Here is a 19,003-nt window from a genome sequence, read left to right on the forward strand (position 1 = left end):
TGACATCATAATGCTGTACGAATGTGTTCCATACTCGAGTCATCCTGGGAATAAATGATCTCAGATGAAGTGATGTCCTGGAGAAGGTTACAGCCAGAGTGTAGTTCCTCTTCTCTGTACTCTCTTCTATATATTGGTTAACCAAAACTGTTAAGCATATTTCAATGAGGCCTAAAGATCATAATGGTAATATTTTTTCAGGTGTTTTATTCCAGATTTTTTTTGGCAATGACGCCATGTATCCTGTTGATTTTGCAGATAACCATTTCTTTATAGTAACACTCTTATATTGAGTACAAGTGGCCCATGTGAATGTCCCACTTTACTGGGAGATGATATGGTAGAAAATGTTCCTTAGTCACAGAGCCAAAACAAAATTAACGATGTGAGAGAATACTTGCATCTTCATGGAACGATAAAAAAAACTAAGTTAGGATGAATTTTTTTCTGGTGTAATAACTAGGAAAAGCCTCTTCCGATTAGCTTCAAACATTAAATACTGGTGCATCTTAATAAGAAGTATTTTTTGTATAAATTTGGGTTGTGTGGGTGCAAGTTTTACAATTTTTTTTACCAATTTTATTAAATTTGATTTAAAAAAAGTCTTAGTTATGTATAAAGTTTAAAGAGATTATAGATAAGAAAAGTAAGCTGGAAAAAATACCGTTTATTATAGGTTATTGTTTTAAGTCTCTTTGAAAGGTCTGAATTATGTTTTGTCTTTGTTATATCCTAATGTGCCATTTTATTAGAGAAATTTAAAGTATGAGCAAGATACCATTTGAAGGGATTCAGGGTAACTAGCAGGCCGGACCTGAAACCTGGAGGTGGGAAGTAGAGTTCCTGCACACTTGATGGAGGGTTGTTAAGTTGCTGTTTTATAACTAGTGTAGACGCGCCTCTGGCAAGACAGTGATGGAGTGAATGATGATGATAGGGTTTCTTCTTTTTTGGGTCACCCTGCCTTGGTGGGAAACGGCCGATACGCTAATAAAAAAAGTTTCCTTATAATTAATGAATGCCTCTTCAACGCTAATATTGAACTACATGATCAACTAATGTTGCCCTTTGCACTATTCCAACTGAAGCACAGGGAACTAGGGTTATGGAATACTGGGATACCTTTCTCGGATAGAGCAGCTACAGAAGCATATCTATTGGCTTTAGCAAGCACTTGCTTACCGCTGACTGGGGTTATGTGGCTAAGAATGTTTAGGAAAAGGTAATGAAAGGAATTGCAAATATTACATTTGTATAAGTAAATGACATTGTGCCCAAAGTACGTGTATTCACAGAGAGAAATTAGATAAAATAAAATCTTCCTCATATTGATGAAAAGAGGAGAGAAATTGAACAGAGGTTGGTTACCTTATGGACTAATATATTTGTTAAAACAGAGATAAAATAAAAATCCAAAATGACTGTCGCAAGTGATTCAAAGACAAATCTGAAAGGATTTTTTTCAAAATGTGCAGAAGAAAGATCAAAAGAAAAAATCAGCACTCTTAAAACTTGGACGTAACACATTACTGATAATCGACAGTAAATATACTCGTTCTTACAAGAATACACGAAAAATATCCCGGCAACTAATGATTATTGATGGTGTAGATAAAACAAATTATATTACAGTCATTTGGGACGTGGTTATCAAACAAGACAGGTTGAGACAGAGTAAATTCTCAGGTTCCAGTAAACTGTGGTCAGTTTATCACTTTGTCGCACAGATGTTGAAGATGGCTTATGTAATTCCTATCTTCAAATCAGAAGATAAAACCATACCATACACCATGACCATCACCTCAATTAAATAGAAACTATTACAATAAAAGCTGATATAATAAAAATAAGTCAACTTGATATGATTAATTTGAGCAAGGATTCACAAGGACAGTTTTCCCCCCGTGGCAGTGAACCATAATGAAGAAAGTCCCTCGCAGAAGACTGATGAAGAAAGACAACGTATGGTATACGAGAAAAAAAAATTCCGTCATAAATATAGGTATGACTGAAGAATAGAATTCAAAGAAATTGTGTGAATGTAAAACCCGAATGTGGTCGAGCCTCAACTGACGTTCCACTAAGAGTGTGAAGGTTCACTCAGCCCTGTCATACCCTCAGAGTATTTTATAAGGCTAGTTCGTCCTTATGGAAATAAATAGATTGAAAAATCAATAATAACATACTAAGATAAATAATTTTATTAGTAAGTAAAATCAGTTAAAAATATAAAACACTTAAACATGAAATTAATCCTACTTCAAGAAAAAAATGAAACATAAAAAATTAGCGATTCAAAGCTAATATGTACACAATGACCTACTGGAGAATGGTGCTATGCCAATGTTCTGGGCACGTTACTCTGAATCGTGGTATAAAACGCCGAGCCGTTGTTGATGTTGGGGAAGGGTCACAGATGGAAGTGAGTGTTTACACAGAGAAGACAGTGTCCCCATCACGAGTAGAGATTCCGACGATCAGAGGTTGACTTTGATCCTCTGAAGACCACAACACTTGTGAAGCAGTTGAATCGTCAGTAAAGAACCACCATGAAACGCTGGAGGAGTTATAATTGAGGGATGGCTGCTAGAATGGTGTGTAGCTGATGGTGCGTTGGCTGCGAATGGAAAGGGGCCAGTATAGGTAGAGATGTCAAAGTGACGTCTCAGATCTTGTAAAGATCTATGCTGTCCTATGTATCTCGCCTGTGCTGGATGACCCGAGCCGACAATCAAGGCTAAAGAAAAGGAAAACACAAAGATACACACCACTCGATAAATCACTCACATGATAGGCGTATGTCCTTTAAAAGAAATGGCGAGGATTAAAAGATGACTAACACTACGTAAGGTCAAGTCGTAACAGGAATATTTTGGAGAATAAAACCATAAATAAGAGTGAACCTCTTATTGTAACTAACTTAACCCAAACATATAATAATTTATATAGGAGTGGAAGGAATACCTGCAGATTTGATGGGAGCCGCAAGTCAAGTGACTAACCACCTTGTGCACCCACTGTTTATACTACTATGAATTATTAATATAAAATTTTAGAAAAGTAATAGTGAAACCCAATATTTTCTCGGGAGCCGCACAGAATAGCTTGAAGAGCCGCACAGAGTAGCTTCGGGAGCAGCACAGAGTAGCTTCAGGAGCTGCACAGAGTAACTTTGGGAGCTGCACTGAGTAGCTTCGGGAGCCGCACAGAGTAGCTTCGGGAGCCACACACAGTAACTTCGGGAGCCGCAGAGAGTAGCTTCGGGAGCCGCATGTGGCCTCGTGTGATCTAACTCATTCATCAGTTACTTTACAGCAAGTTATTTCTGCTCCCGTTAATTAGGACTCTGCACTTATTTTGTTATAAGCTTCAAGCGTACACCAAAGTTATTCTTAGCAGTACCTTCTTTCTACATGCCATTAACAATCTTTCTTCGGTTCTTCTTTTAGATGTTTGGTTATCACTACACGTAGGCGATTTTGCTATTGCTTGTATAGCTGATGACTGTCAACATACAGCGACCTCTATCTCCAATAGGATACTTTGGTTTAAATTTTCTTTTGCTAAAACAAACTATATAACTTTCCCTAGATACCGTTATTTACCTGTATGATTCCCGAATCCTTGGAAAAGATACGGTCATTTTTGTGGGTTTTTTGTTTGATCATCAGGTATCCTACAGGCCTCATATAACCTCCATAAAAAACTGTCTTCTGAGTGTCGACGCGATGACAGGTGTTTATTTTGATCACTTCCCTGACCTTTACGATTCTTCTACGCATAAAATGATTACGGATATTAATAACGATAATTTATTTAATCGTCGTCCCATTTGTTATGCCCCTTTCTGCTATATACTTGCTCTCTCTTTGTATCATTTTTCCTCTCTCCGTTTCCTCTGCATCACATTTTTCTCTCTTCTTGGGAAGATCTGACGACTAATGCTGGGCTCTTCCCAAACCTCCAAGCTCGGAAATTTCCTTGCCTACTGCAACTTTACGTTCACTTTATTTGAGGTTCACTCATTCTCTCGTTATTACAGTGTGCACTGAATAATTCAAGGTCATTCACTAGAGTTGGTTTATACTTTTACAAGAGAATAATAAGATTTTGTAACTACTATCATATACATTGCGACTATGTCCACCTAGTTATTTGAGGTTGTTTCAGACTTACAAATTCCTTTAGAAGTTGCCCAGAAGTTAGACTACCTTCATCGCAATATCCTTGAATACAGCTGTACTATGTCTCATTTGTACTAAACACAGAGCAGCTTTTTGCTGGGTCTCTGAACACGTAAGATATTCATGACCGTTCTCCACCCGCTGGCAACAAGGCTGGCCCGAGTAAGTCTACAAATTCTTTTCTATCAAACTACAGTTGAGAAACCATACTACGGGCTGGGCTTGAACCCGCGGTTAGAGAGTTGTAGAACTCCAGACCGACGCGTTAGCCAGTGGGCCAGCTGGCTACAATAAGACTCATCCAACTAGGTATATTTATACACCACTGAAAGGTTAGCATAGGCACTACTGTGACCACAAAGGCAAATTTTTACTGACGAATCTCTCGCCAGCGTGGCCGTGACGAACGCTAGCTCAAGTACCCTCAAAGCCGTAATCATGACTCACGAAATCGTAATGACACGATTGCAAACAAACCATACCACAGGTGGGGCTTAGTTTGTTTGAAATCTCTTGAATGGTTTGTTTACAATCGTTTCATTACGACTTCGTGAGTCACGATGACGGCTTTGAGGGGCCTTGAGCTAGCGTTCGTCAAGACCACGCTGGCGGGAGATTCGTCTGTAAAAACTTGCATTTGTGGTCACAGTGGTGCCTACGCTAACCTTCCAATGGTGTATTAATATACCTAGTTGGATGAATCTTATTGTAGCCATCTGGCACAGTGGCTAACGCTTCGGTCTGGAGTTTTGCGACTCTTTAACCGCGGGTTCAAGCCCCTCCCATATTATGGTATGTTTGCAATTGAGTCATTACGATTTCGTGAGTTACATGTGGGAGTCTGGCCATCTTGTTCCTTGTCGAGTTTGAGAAATTGCACTCACACTTAGACACTGGGCACACGCGACTCATTCAGGGATACCACATACAGAAACGACTCGCACTGCTTTGCTAGGACTGGCTGGATACACTGTCAGTTTACCATATCTTGAGAGATTGTTCGATCAGTGGGCACACAGGATTTACTGATTTCATTGATGAAAATCATTTCTTTGAAGTAGATTCGTTGATTTCTTTACGGATACAAATCTATTGCACTAATCATGATTTAAAATTTGCTCTCACACTGACCTCCACCTTCATACACCCCTATCATCGTACACCCATACCTTCATACACCCCTACCTTCATACAACCCTATCACCCCTTTCTTCATACACCTCTACCCGGGGAACACTCCTACCCTCTTCAGACTCGTATCTCACTCAATCCCACCCTCGTCATTGTATAACTCATTCTGTTTTAGAGTTTATATTGAGTATATTATTATTATTATTATTATTATTGTTATTATTCGGACCTCGAAATTAGCTTGTCCAAATCATCTCCGTATTTGTTATTTGGCCAACGTTTGTGTTAGCAAAGTTACTTGTATTGCTTTTTATTTAATCGTGAAGGTCATTAGTGAATAAGGTGATCATGGTGTCCAGAACTGATCTTTGTGAAGGTTCACGCAGCCCCATCAGACCCTCAAAGAGTATTTGGTAAGGCTACCTGAACCTTCACAAGTGGCGAACTTGCCAGGATCCACTAATTCGAACGTAGTCGGAACGCCAACAACAACATCGAAGACAAATTGTGTGCACGGAATCAGCAGACAGTTACAACCAGCCAATGAGCAATCATTCTCTATGGTAGGACTACAGTACAGTACAGTCAGGGCAGGATATGTACTAATTACTGCCATCTTTTTTTTGAGCTTGAAGCAATTTCGAGGGATAGACTCTCGAAACCTGAGATTTTTACAAGGACAAGTTACTTCATTGAGCTCTAGTTACTATCAAGGGATCTGTTGTAAGACACCCTTAACGTGTTAATGAGAAGATTGGATGGTCAAAGGACCCCGTTCTACTTACTGTTTGATCGGAGCCGGAAGAGAACCCTCTGGTTTCTTAAATACAGTTTGATCGGAGCTCGAATAGAACCCTCCAGTTTCAGGGAACCACCGGAATAACAGGAAAAAATCTTGTATCTTTTGTTTCTCCTAAAATTCAAGAAAGGATGAAAGAGAAAGAGAGAAAGATTTGAAATAGAACAACAAAAGGAAAAGGAATTGAGAGAAAGAAGACAAAAAAAAGTGTGAGAGACGTGATCGTGAAGAGAGTGCTAGAGAACGTGAAGAGTGCTAGAGAACATGAAGAGAGAGCTAGAGAACATGAAGAGAGCTAGAGAACATGAAGAGAGTGCTAGAGAACGTGAAGAGAGTGCCAGAGAACGTGAAGAGAGGGCTAGAGAACGTGGAGAGAACGTGAAGAGAAAGCTAGAGAAGGTGAAGAGAGTGCCAGAGAACGTGAAGAGAATGCTAGAGAAAGTGAAGAGAGAGCTAGAGGACGTGAAGAGTGCGCTAGAGAACGTGAAGAGAGGGCTAGAGAACGTGAAGAGTGAGCTAGAGAACGTGAAGAGAGTGCTACAGAACGTGAAAAGAGAGCTAGAGAATGTGAAGAGAGAGCTAGAGAACGTGAAGAGAGAGCTAGAGAATGTGAAAAGAGTGCTAGAGAACGTGAAGAGAGGGCTAGAGAACGTGAAGAGAGGTAGAGAACGTGAAGAAAGAGCTAGAAAACGTGAAGAAAGAGCTAGAAAACGTGAAGAGAAGGCTAGAGAACGTGAAGAGAGAGCTAGAGAATGTAAAGAGAGTGCTAGAGAACGTGAAGAGAGGGCTAGAGAACGTGAAGAGAGGGCTAGAGAAGGTGAGGCGAAGGCTAGAGAACGTGAAGAGAGTGCTAGAGAACGTGAGGCGAAGGCTAGAGAACGTGAAGAGAGTGATAGAGAACGTGAAGAGAGGGCTAGAGAACGTGAAGAGAGGGCTAGAGAACGTGAAGAAAGCTAAAGAACGTGAAGAGAGGGCTAGAGAACGTGAAGAGAGTGCTAGAGAACGTGAAGAGAGGGCTAGAGAACGTGACGAGAGTGCTAGATAATGTGAAGAGTTGACTAGACAATGTGAACAGAGAGAGAGAGAACGTGAAGAGAGCTAGAAAACGTGTAGAGAGTGCTAGAGAACGTGAAGAAAGGGCAAGAGAACGTGAAGAGAGGGCTAGAGAACGTGAAGAGTAAGCTAGAGAACATGAAGAGAGGGCTAGAGAACGTGAAGAGAGGGCTAGAGAACGTGAAGAGACCTAAAGAACGTGAAGAGAGGGCTAGAGAACGTGAAGAGAGTGCTAGAGAACGTGAAGAGAGGGCTAGAGAACGAGAAGAGAGGGCTAGAGAACGTGAAGGGAGATATAGAGAACGTGACGAGAGTGCTAGAGAACGTGAAGAGAGAGCTAGATAATGTGAAGAGTTGACTAGACAATGTGAACAGAGAGAGAGAGAACGTGAAGAGCTAGAAAATGTGAAGAGAGTGCTAGAGAACGTGAAGAAAGGGCTAGAGAACGTGAACAGAGTGCTAGAGAACGTGAAGAGAGGGCTAGAGAACGTGAAGAGAGTCCTAGAAAACGTGAAAAGAGGGCTAGAGAAGGTGAGGATAGGGCTAGATAACGTGAAGAGAGGGCTAGAGAACGTGAAGAGAGAGCTAGAGAACGTGAAGAGAGGGCTAGAGAACGTGAAAAGAGGGCTAGAGAAGGTGAGGAGAGGGCTAGATAACGTGAAGAGAGTGATAGAGAATGTGAAGAGAGGGCTAGAGAACGTGAAGAGAGGGCTAGAGAACGTGAAGAGAGGGCTAGAGAACGTGAAGAGAGGGCTAGAGAACGTGAAAAGAGGGCTAGAGAACGTGAAAAGAGGGCTAGAGAAGGTGAGGAGAGGGCTAGATAACGTGAAGAGAGTGATAGAGAATGTGAAGAGAGGGCTAGAGAACGTGAAGAGAGTGCTAGAGAACGTGAAGAGAGAGCTAGAGAACGTGAAGAGAGAGCTAGAGAACGTGAAGAGAGCTAGAGAACGTGAAGAGAATGCTAGAGAATGTGAAGAGTGTGCTAGAGAACGTGAAGAGAGGGCTAGATAATGTGAAGAGTGTGCTAGAGAACGTGAAGAGAGTGCTAGAGAACGTGCAGAGAGAGCAAGGGAATGTGAAGAGTGCTAGAGAACGTGAAGAGAGTGCTAGAGAACGTGAATAGAGTGTTAGAGAACGTTAAGAGAGAGCTAGAGAACGTGAAGAGAGTGCTAGAGAACGTGAAGAGAGCGCTAGAGAACGTGAAGAGTGTGCTAGAGAACGTGAAGAGAGTGCTAGAGTACGTGCAGAGAGAGCAAGGGAATGTGAAGAGTGCTAGAGAACGTGAAAAGAGGGCTAGAGAACGTGAAGAGAGTGCTGGAGAACGTGAAAAGAGGGCTAGAGAAGGTGAGGAGAGGCCTAGATAACGTGAAGAGAGTGCTAGAGAACGTGAAGAGAGGGCTAGAGAACGTGAAGAGCTAGAGAACGTGAAGAGAGTGCTAGAGAACGTGAAGAGAGGGCTAGAGAACGTGAAGAGAGGGCTATAAAATGTGAAAAGAGGGCTAGAGAAGGTGAAGAGAGGGCTAGAGAATGTTAAGAGAGAGCTAGAGAACGTGAAATGAGGGCTAGAGAATGTGAAGAGAGAGCTAGACAACATGAAGAGAGAGCTAGAGAACGTGAATAGAGTGCTAGAGAACGTGAAGAGAGTGCTAGAGAACGTGAAGAGAGTGCTACAGAACGTGAAGAGAGGGCTAGAGAAAAAGAACTTGTAGAAAGAGCAAAAGATCGAGAACGTGAGGAGAGATCAAGAGAGCGTGATCTGAGAGAAAAAGAGAATGATCGTGAGTTAGAAAGAGGACGCCTTGAGTAGGAAAATAAGAAATTAGCTTTCACACAGAAATTGTCAGAAGGAACTGGAAGCCGGTTCAAATGTGAATAAGGTGATCATGGTGTCCAGAATTGATCTTTTTGAAAGTTCACGCAGCCCCATCAGACCCTTGAAGAGTATTTGATAAGGCTACCTGAACCTTCACAAGTGGCGAACTTGCCAGGATCCACTAATTCGAACGTAGTCGGAACGCCAACAACAACATCGAAGACACATTGTGTGCACGGAATCAGCAGACAGTTACAACCAGCCAATGAGCAATCATTCTCTATGGTAGGACTACAGTACAGTACAGTCAGGGCAGGATATGTACTAATTATTACTGCCATCTTTCTCTTGACCTTGAAGAAATTTAGAGGGATAGACTCTAGAGACCCAAGATTTTCCAAGGACAAGTTACTTCATTGAGCTCTAGTTATTATCAAGGGATCTGTTGCAAGACACTCTTGATGTGTTAGTGAGAAGATTGGATGGTCAAAGGACCCCGTTCCACTTACTGTTTGATCGAAACCGGAAGAGAACACTCCGTTTTCACACATACTGTTCAATCGGAGCAGGAATCGAACCCTCCGGTTTCTTAAATACAGTTTGATCGGAGCTCGAATAGAACCCTCCAGTTTTAGGGAACCACCGGATTAACACGAAAAAATCTTGTATCTTTTGTTTCTCCTAAAATTCAAGAAAGGATCAAAGAGAAAGAGAGAAAGATTTGAAATACAGCAAAGAAAGGAGAAGGAATTGAGAGAAAGAGAAGACAAAAAGGAGCGTGAGAGACGTGATCGTGAAGAGAGAGCTAGAGAACGTGAAGAGTGCTAGAGAACGTGAAGAGAGAGCTAGAGAACGTGAAGAGAGAGCTAGAGAACGTGAAGAGAGAGCTAGAGAACGTGAAGAGAGAGCTAGAGAACGTGAAGAGAGAGCTAGAGAACGTGAAGAGAGAGCTAGAGAACGTGAAGACAGTGCAAGAGCATGAAGAGAGGGCTAGAGAGCGTGCAAAGAGCTAGAGAACGTGACGAGAGAGCTAGAGAACGTGAAGAGTGTGCTAGAGAAAGTGAAGAGAGTGTTAGAGAACGTGAAGAGAGTGCTAGGGAGCATGAAAAGAGGGCTAGAGAACGTGAAGAGAGAGCTAGAGAACGTGAAGAGAGAGCTAGAGAACGTGAAGAGAGAGCTAGAAAACGTGAAGAGAGGGCTAGAGAACGTGAAGAGAGTGCTAGGGAACGTGAAGAGATGGCTATAGAACGTTAAGAGAGCTAAAGAACGTTAAGAGAGGGCTAGAGAACGTGAAGAGAGGGCTAGAGAACGTGAAGAGAGGGCTAGAGAACGTGAAAAGAGCTAGAGAACGTGAAGAGAGCTAGAGAAAGTGAAGAGTGCTAGAGAGCGTGAAGAGAGAACGTGAAGAGTGGGCTAGAGAACGTGAAGAGAGGGTTAGAGAACGTAAAGGGAGGGCTAGAGAACGTAAAGGGAGGGCGAGAGAACGTGTTGAGAGTGCTAAAGAACGTGAAGAGAGGACTAGAGAACGTTAAGAGAGTGCTAGAGAACGTTAAGAGAGGGCTAGAGAAAGTGAAGTTAGTGCTAGAGAACGTGAAGAGAGCTAGAGAACGTGAAGAGAGAGCTAGACAACGTGAAGAGAGAGCTAGACAACGTGAAGAGAGTGCTAGAGAACGTGGAGAGAGGGCTAGAGGACATGAAGGGAGGGCTAGAGAAAAAGAACTTGAAGAGCAAAAGATAGAGAACGTGAGGAGAGATCAAGAGAGCGTGATCTGAGAGAAAAAGAGAATGATCGTGAGTTAGAAAGAGGACGCCTTGAGTAGGAAAATAAGAAATAAACTTTCACACAACAGAAAATGTAAGAAGGAATTGGAAGCCGATTCAAATGTTCCTACTCCTTATTTACCTCCCTGCACAGTGGATGAAGATATAACGTCATACATCATTAGGTCCACTGAGTTAGATCATACAGAAGGTGAAACAAAAGTTTGGAGTAAATGTAAATAAATATCTGAAGTTTAAGACTTGAATTTATAAACAGACGTATAGCAGGTTTTTCTTAACGTATAATGTGTAACGATTCATATTACGCATCTTAGTTCTCATCTCTATACAGAGAATGGATATAACTTTATTGGAGAATATACAGAAAAAGAAAGCAAAATTAATCTGATATATATGGAACCTTTCATCCTATAACAGACTGAGAGTCAAGGAACAAGGAGCTCTTACTTAGGTATACATATGGAACAAAGAATGTATGAAAAGGGTGTTATATATATTTAACCAAGAAAGAAATTCACGCAGCGATTTGATTAGATTTTTTAAATAAAAAATCGTAATAAAAAGGAGAGAAATGCTGGAGAAGAAATGTATGGAATTCGCCATTATCTCTTTTATCATGAAGCAATCACTCAAAACCAGATTCCAATTAGGAAGACATCCAGCTATTTATATACTGAACAAGGTATTCCGCCACGAACTTTCATCCACTATCACTACCAACAGTAGTGGTAGCAGTATACCAGCACTACCAAACATGACAACGTGTCTCAATATTTACCTAGCTGTGACAGAATCAACTTAGGGGAAATGACAGTAAACAATATATCCCACCAACTGGCACAGGTATGACATATTAAAATTATGGTACCGAGGAGAATGGAAACTAAGTAACCAACCAACTCTGTCAGTATGGAATAGAAATGAGAAAAGCGTTTAATGAAAAAAAAGGCAAAATTTAACAGTAGTTACTGCCACCATCCTGGGTAATAATTTAAGGTTAGAAGGACCTAGACCCCTGACCATGTATCTGGAGATACTGGACAAGAGACAACGAAATACGTAAAGCAAATTAGTGAAGAACTTGTGATATTGAAAGAAAGAGACACTGAAATATTAACTCTTTGGAGAGCTGTGGACATGTATAATCATCAGGTAGTATTCAACCTATTTCTTTGTTATATTCCCACAAAAAACTGAGTTCAGCAAAAGCCTTCCGCTTCTACAAGGGTTTAATTAAAAGATCAAAGAATGATATATTAATATCTATCATAGTTGAAAGATCCTAAAAGAAGTAATTATTCTCAATAAATATAACTGAGTAGTACATCTAGAATAAATTAATTTACAAATAATGCAATGGTTGACTTTACTGACGATGCTCTTTGCCAGTGTCTCTTCCACCATAAACACTTACCTACAAGAACACTAATCTACCTAAATACAAGACTCTTGTAAAACATTGTGATGCAACGAATGGTAGAATCACAGATGAAAAATGAGACACGTGTGCAACATCTGGGTATCTTTATTGTAGACGTTTCGCTTTCCAGTGGCTTTATCAATACAGATTCAAGGACATAATTCGAAGACAGAACTATATACAAAAAAATAAATGCTTGTACAGGATCACAGATACATAAACTACATTTTGATATAGGTCCTAATATTCAAAATGAGCTTCAACAATGAAATATCTTTATATAGAAGCACCCGTATTAACCCATTTGTTTTTGTTAATTTCCTCAGTATTGACGTACGTTATAGCAACTCTTCTTTAACGTTTTCAGCTATAGGCATAAATCTTTCTACGATAGAATTTGAGGAGATGATTGTAGGCACCTGTACACTGTAACCCAAAGTACTAGAATTATGGAATGCTGATTACAAATAGTTGATAACCAAAATCAGTTATCAGAATATGGCTCAATATCTTCTCCAGCCTCCATCCAAGGGTTCCTAAGTACACAACACTTTTCATGAAGTGGTAAGATAAATATCCATCTAGTGAGAAATACTGGGGACAAATATTCACGAAAATACACATGGCCACTATATTTTCCATCTAGTTAATGCACGAGCTTACTATACACTCAGTTTCTATTTAATATTACTGGTTAAAATCATTAAATTTTCATACAAGTAAACACTAGACATATAGTCCCCTGTACCTCAGTGCATGCTAAGGGAATTTTGCAGAGTGGGGTATAAGTTTCTTTAATAGTTAAATAATAGGCAAAGTATGAAGACGATCGGAAGATACATTCTATAGTTATTGGACTGAATCCAGAAAAAGTTGTACCTACACAGCAAGCCAAAATTTGTATTTATTACAATGCATCAGCCATTAAAGGCTAATGCTTATAATCATTGTTGTATTTAATCAGGAAAAATCCGTAGAAGCTACAGTGCTTCTTAAAAGGAGGAATTCAAGGTCAGTACAAACAAGTTCAATTCAATACAAATATATCCAGTATCTTAGATCATAAGTCCCTCACCATAAAGTAACTTCCTTTCAGGAAGAATAAACCAGAATGGGGCCAAACACTCCATTAACAATAAGAACCTTCTAACTACGATCAGAAGGGTCTTTCTGAAGTTATCTCATTGATTTTTTTTTCTAAGACTGGTGTACATAAAATTGAATATAGGGCACCTGCACTTGCCAACTGTTCCACGAACCTTTCCTTAGTGGTACTTCACAAGAGTTGAAAATTTGAGGCTAATAATATAAGGCATTGCAAAGTTATAAATAATGGCCTAGGAACACATTAGTGACAGACCAAAAACACTAACTTACATTGTGATGGTTATGCCATCACGTCATATAGAGAAAAGTACCCCGTATTACAAAATTGCAGACCCTTTCAAATCAATGAATGCAGGGTTGAGCACAAGTTTCTAATGCTGCTAAGTATTAGTATTAAAGATTTGAATTGAATTATATTATATATTAGCAAGTTATCACATTAACACTAACGTCATTTTTTAATAAAAATGTCTAATAAAAACATACACAGTCATAATAAAGACATACACAGTCATAATCTGCTAGAGCTTACACTAAGGAAGACCAGTTTTGAGGCCAAACTCAAGAGAAATTCTGTTGCTATCTCAAGAGAAACCAATATCCTAAAAAAATATAAGATCAAACTTGAAGACGCTCAGAATTTTCTTTATCTAGTTATCAGCATTGAATGGTGAAGGCAACTGGATGAGACACTCGTATTACCACAAAAATCATTTTCTCAATTTTAGCAGTTATTCCATAAATAAAGCAGTGGAATTAACACAGACTAAAATATGTAGATTTAACATATGATAAACGAATAAAATTAAACATGGATTTATTTCTGATTCTGATTAGGAGAGACATTCTCCAGTTATTTTACGGAAACCTATTTGACTAAACAGTTTGCAAATTAATAGTTATACAACCTAAATAAAAGGCAAAGCTTTCTTTGAGAACGATCAAGAGAGGCATTCTCAAGTTACTGAACAGAATACAACAAAATGTGCACCTACGCAGCCTAAAACCAAGATATTTTTCATTCACTGCATAAGATAACCTGACATTTAAGACTGATGCTGTTCTCAATTGCTTTGTTTTAATCAGGGACAAACGCTGTAATAGAATGGGCCTGTGGAATGGTAGACATCCAAGCAAGGAAAGGATAAATCCAGTGCCTTGGATCAGGGGCCCCTGACCATAAATGCAAGGTTATGCATTAATGTATAACATACACTTTCGAGAATAACAATGGCAAAATGGCATCTACACTCTCCAATAAGAAATGTGAACCTTTTTAAGTAGGATACATGGATCTTGAAATTTTTATTCGGATCAGAGATTTTCGAGTTATGAGTCAGACACAATCTTGGAATGGCCCATGTATCATTATCCAAAAGTCACCCACGAATACAAATAATCCACAAACATGCCCTGGGTACAACACACCGGAGATGAAATTTTGAAGGTGATCAAATAAGATGTTCTCATGAAATAAACGAAAATTTTTGAGAAAGAAATACCTTTGTTGAGACTCCGAAAACTACAGAGTATACAATAGTAAAATTAAGTTTATATCACAAATATTTCCTGCAGATCGAATTTGAGTAAATAAATTAAAAATGATATTTAACAACGACAAACGTTATATTCAGGGAGAAGTTAAACCTAACAGTGAACAAAGTATATAAAAGAAGGAGAATGAGATGACAGATCTTGTATGGTGTTAGGAAATATGTGGCAGTTGAAGGTATGACGGTCTAGTTGTTCCTAGAAGCTGGGAATCCTCCCCCAGCTCGTCCACACATTAAAATCCCATCATCTAATTAGCCACTCCGTATTAGAATGGTCCACACACATCCTAGCAAGCATTGACTAACCATGCTAAGACTGGCTAAGAATCTTAGTGCAGGAAAAGTGTTCTGTCCTGTGTAAGTCGAATAAAAGATGAATAACCTATTAGTAACATTTTCTTCATCATTTCTAAATATATTTCTTATGATTTTTACGCATAATATTCAAGAATTAGGGTTTCACAAATCCCCAATCGTAATTTGCAACAGCCTTTACCGTTTATGTTTTATGTTTTTTTTGTTTTAGTTTAAAAAAAAAATACAAAAAAAAAAACAACAGATATTGGGGGATCCAATATGATAACAAGCATTACCAGTTCTGCAAAAAAAAAAAAAAAATTATTACTGTTGTATTGCAATGCCAAAAATTTATATTTTTCTTTTTACTTTTAGACAAACTTTTTGGCACTTCTAATTTAGACTTTTGACCATCTTAGCATAAAATGAAAAAGGTAACTGAAATCAGACTATTATTTTCTCCTAGTTGAGAGAGACATATATCCTTCTCACTGACACCATAGCGCAAATATTGAACAATAATCTATTTTATATGCGTATAGAGACGAATTTTTTGTAAAGAGTTTTTGCTTTAGACGGCACAGGACGTTAGAAGTATGCATGTTGTAACATTAAAAAAGATCCAGTTGTATATTAAATTGATTAGGTAACAAGTGTAATTGTAATTTGAGAGATTTTGTAATACTTTAGTAAAAAAATGATCTATCAATTGTGTCTAATAACAAAATCGCAGCATTTTCAAAGATTATATTATGTTGCCAGTTGCCTCTTGCTTTCTCTTTTTCCTAAATCCTTGTCTCCTACTGTTTCGATTCTTCTCTTCCATTCCTTCCTCCAACAAGAAATCCAAGATGATTCCCATAAACGGATTCTGCGGTACTAAGCTAGTTTTCCAGTTTCTCTTTATCGCCTTGCCTCTCACACTCATAAGAGTCACTGTCTCTGAATGCCACTCCACGTTGTGGCATGACTCCTCGGCGTCATGACTCTCAGGTGTCTGGAGGTGTAAGAGACTGCTTTAATGACCTCTTTAAAGAAGAGTTATTCTCGGACGTCCACTTCAACGATCTTTTACACTCTCCCGAAGGCTCACTAAACATCGATTTTCATAGACGTAAAAATATACTTTTAAGTCTTTAGGGGTATTTCTTCCTAGTACAACACTACAAAATGATACATACAACAAAGTAGTAAATTCCTCATAGATTCAATAAGTTAATTTTGAAAATTGTCATAGTCACTACATTAATTTTTACACAACTGAACAAGCAAAACAACCTTTAATATTTATGATACTACGTCAGTTATACAGAAAAACTTAAAGAAGCCATATTTACGTTACGTGAAGTCACTGGGAGAAGGAATTTTTATTATATAGATAGAACAGCTGTGGTCTTGTGGATGTTCACATTTAAAATAATACTTCTTTACAGCAATCAGTTCTAGAGATGGAACGATACCAGAATTTCTGCCGATATCAGTACCGATACATTTTTCAAAATTATTAAAATAACTATATTCATTATATCTTCCTGGGTATAACATAACCCAGGAAGGTTATATATTATGTAGACTAATTTATCTGAGATGTCAATGTCACTGCTTAATAGTTTCTGAATCTATTCAGTAATCTGAAGACAATTAGAAATTAGTTACGAAAGTAGATGTCTGAATAATTTCTAGTTACACTGAACAAAGTGAAAGCATCCAACACTGTCATTACACGGATTATTTAAAGGCTGAATAATTTTGAAAAGAAAAAAAAGTACATTATTGTAATAAATGTATACTGGAAATGTACAATTATAGTTCGGTACATAAGCAATAACCTCGGTTTATAATTAACCGATAATTCTGTAATTGAAAATTAGACAAGGGCACCATCTGGGTATCAATACAAATTCTAGGACATAACTGGAAGACAGAAGAACTATATATAAAAGATGAATTATTGAGTCTTGGTTCAGAGAACATCTCCACAACCTTCTTCACTACTACTAACCCATCCCTCCGGTATGAACTACTTCCACTGAGGAATCCCACCTACCAGTGACAATGTCTTCGTCTGCTATCCGTCCCTTTCCACCTGACACCTGTACTCCAGGTTCTTTACAACTACTGTGCCCTTCACACCAACTCCAAGGCTGAGGGACTGATTACCTCATCTTTTGTATATAATTCTTCTGTCTTCCAATTATGACCTAGAATTTGTATTGATAAAGCCACTGGATGGCAAAACGTCTACAATAAAGATACCCAGATGTTGCACATGTCTCTAGTTTTCATCTTCTCGGTATTGTATACCATTCATGTACAATTCTGTTATTAAGTTTAAAGTTTCTTAAACTTTAAAGAAATACATTGAGAAAAATCAATGCAAGTTATTATAATACACGAGATTAAAAATAAACAATATTCATATATTACTTTAATAGGAAAAACAAATATTTCTCAAACTGAAGTTGAGGAATATCATTATCACTAATACCAGTGTGTTTACTTTCAGCCGCAGCTTCTTATAATTTGGAAAATGATCCATTTGATATCTTCGATGAATTTTGAGAGTTTTCCTACTCCCGGAACCTGTCCCTAGGCAGAGCTTGTCTGGTGCTTGTCTGGTTCACTAAGCTGTTTCTTCTGGCGGCCTGCTGGCCCACACGTCTATCACAGCCTGGTTAATCCTGCACCTGATGGATGTACTTTTCCAGGTTCCTCTTGATGATATCTACATTTATCCTGGCAGTATTTCTAATATCTTTTGGAAAAAATTTAATTATTAATATTATTATAATGAAAACTAAGCTCTAAACCCACCAAGGAGAAAGAAGCTAAATAACCTGGGAGCACGGATGTTGATACAATGTTATCTTATTGTGCTCAAGGCGTCCCTGCTTTTCACAAGGTATATTGTACATTTTTTCCCATGGTTTAGAAAGACACGTAAGCAAACACTAACATATTTATTAGAAAACGTTTCGGTCCTGGGACCTTGATCACTTCTAACATACAGAACGAACGAACGAACAAGTTCAGGTAAGATCCCAATGGGATGAGCGGGGAAGACGGGACAGACGAAGAATAGCGAAGGAGAGGAGTGTTCCTAGTTGTAGAAAGAGCCAGGGCTTAACCCAGCAGGTGAGACGATCGTGGGATAGAGCTGGAGAGAACAGGACTTGGCTGAGAATGTGGACGACGTGGGCAAGCTGTGCAGGCTGCATCATGGTGGTTGATCTGTAGATCTGGTCGGCGATTGGTTGCTGGAGATCGGCGGGAAGCGGGATGGAGAGGGAGGCATGTCTCAATATGATTGGTTAAGTATGCGGAGAGGAGAGAGGATCAGCGTTGATTGGTGGATAACACTTCATATCTGCATTTTGTTAGTTTTTCGTTCCTGTCGTAGAGCCATTTTGAAGTCACCTTGACTGTTACACTGTCCTACGATGAGCTTCTCCAACAGAGTCAAGATAAAACCACCCAGTGGTACGATCATTGACTCCACCAAGCTTGCCCTTGCTGTGGTAATCAGGGGTCTACAGGTCAAGATTAATACCATCCTCTCACTCCACGAAGCCTTCATTATTGTCTGTGAAGACGATGTTGAAGCTGAAAAACTACTGACCTCTGCTTTGTCCACTCTATCAGACCGTGGCTTCAAAGTCATGTCCTCTCCTGCCTTACGAGCTAAGAGGACTGTCTTCTTGAAGAGATTTGACAAACTGATTACCATACAACCTGTTGAAGACCTAAAGACCTCCATAGAAGAACAAAATCCCTGGGCTACAGATGAAAGCATCACCAAGATTTCTACTGCCTCCTCCATGCTGAAAATCATTTTTACTGATGTGACAATGGCTGCCCAAGCTA

Source organism: Cherax quadricarinatus, chromosome 5, assembly GCF_038502225.1.
Source record: "Cherax quadricarinatus isolate ZL_2023a chromosome 5, ASM3850222v1, whole genome shotgun sequence".
Classification (NCBI taxonomy): domain Eukaryota; kingdom Metazoa; phylum Arthropoda; class Malacostraca; order Decapoda; family Parastacidae; genus Cherax; species Cherax quadricarinatus.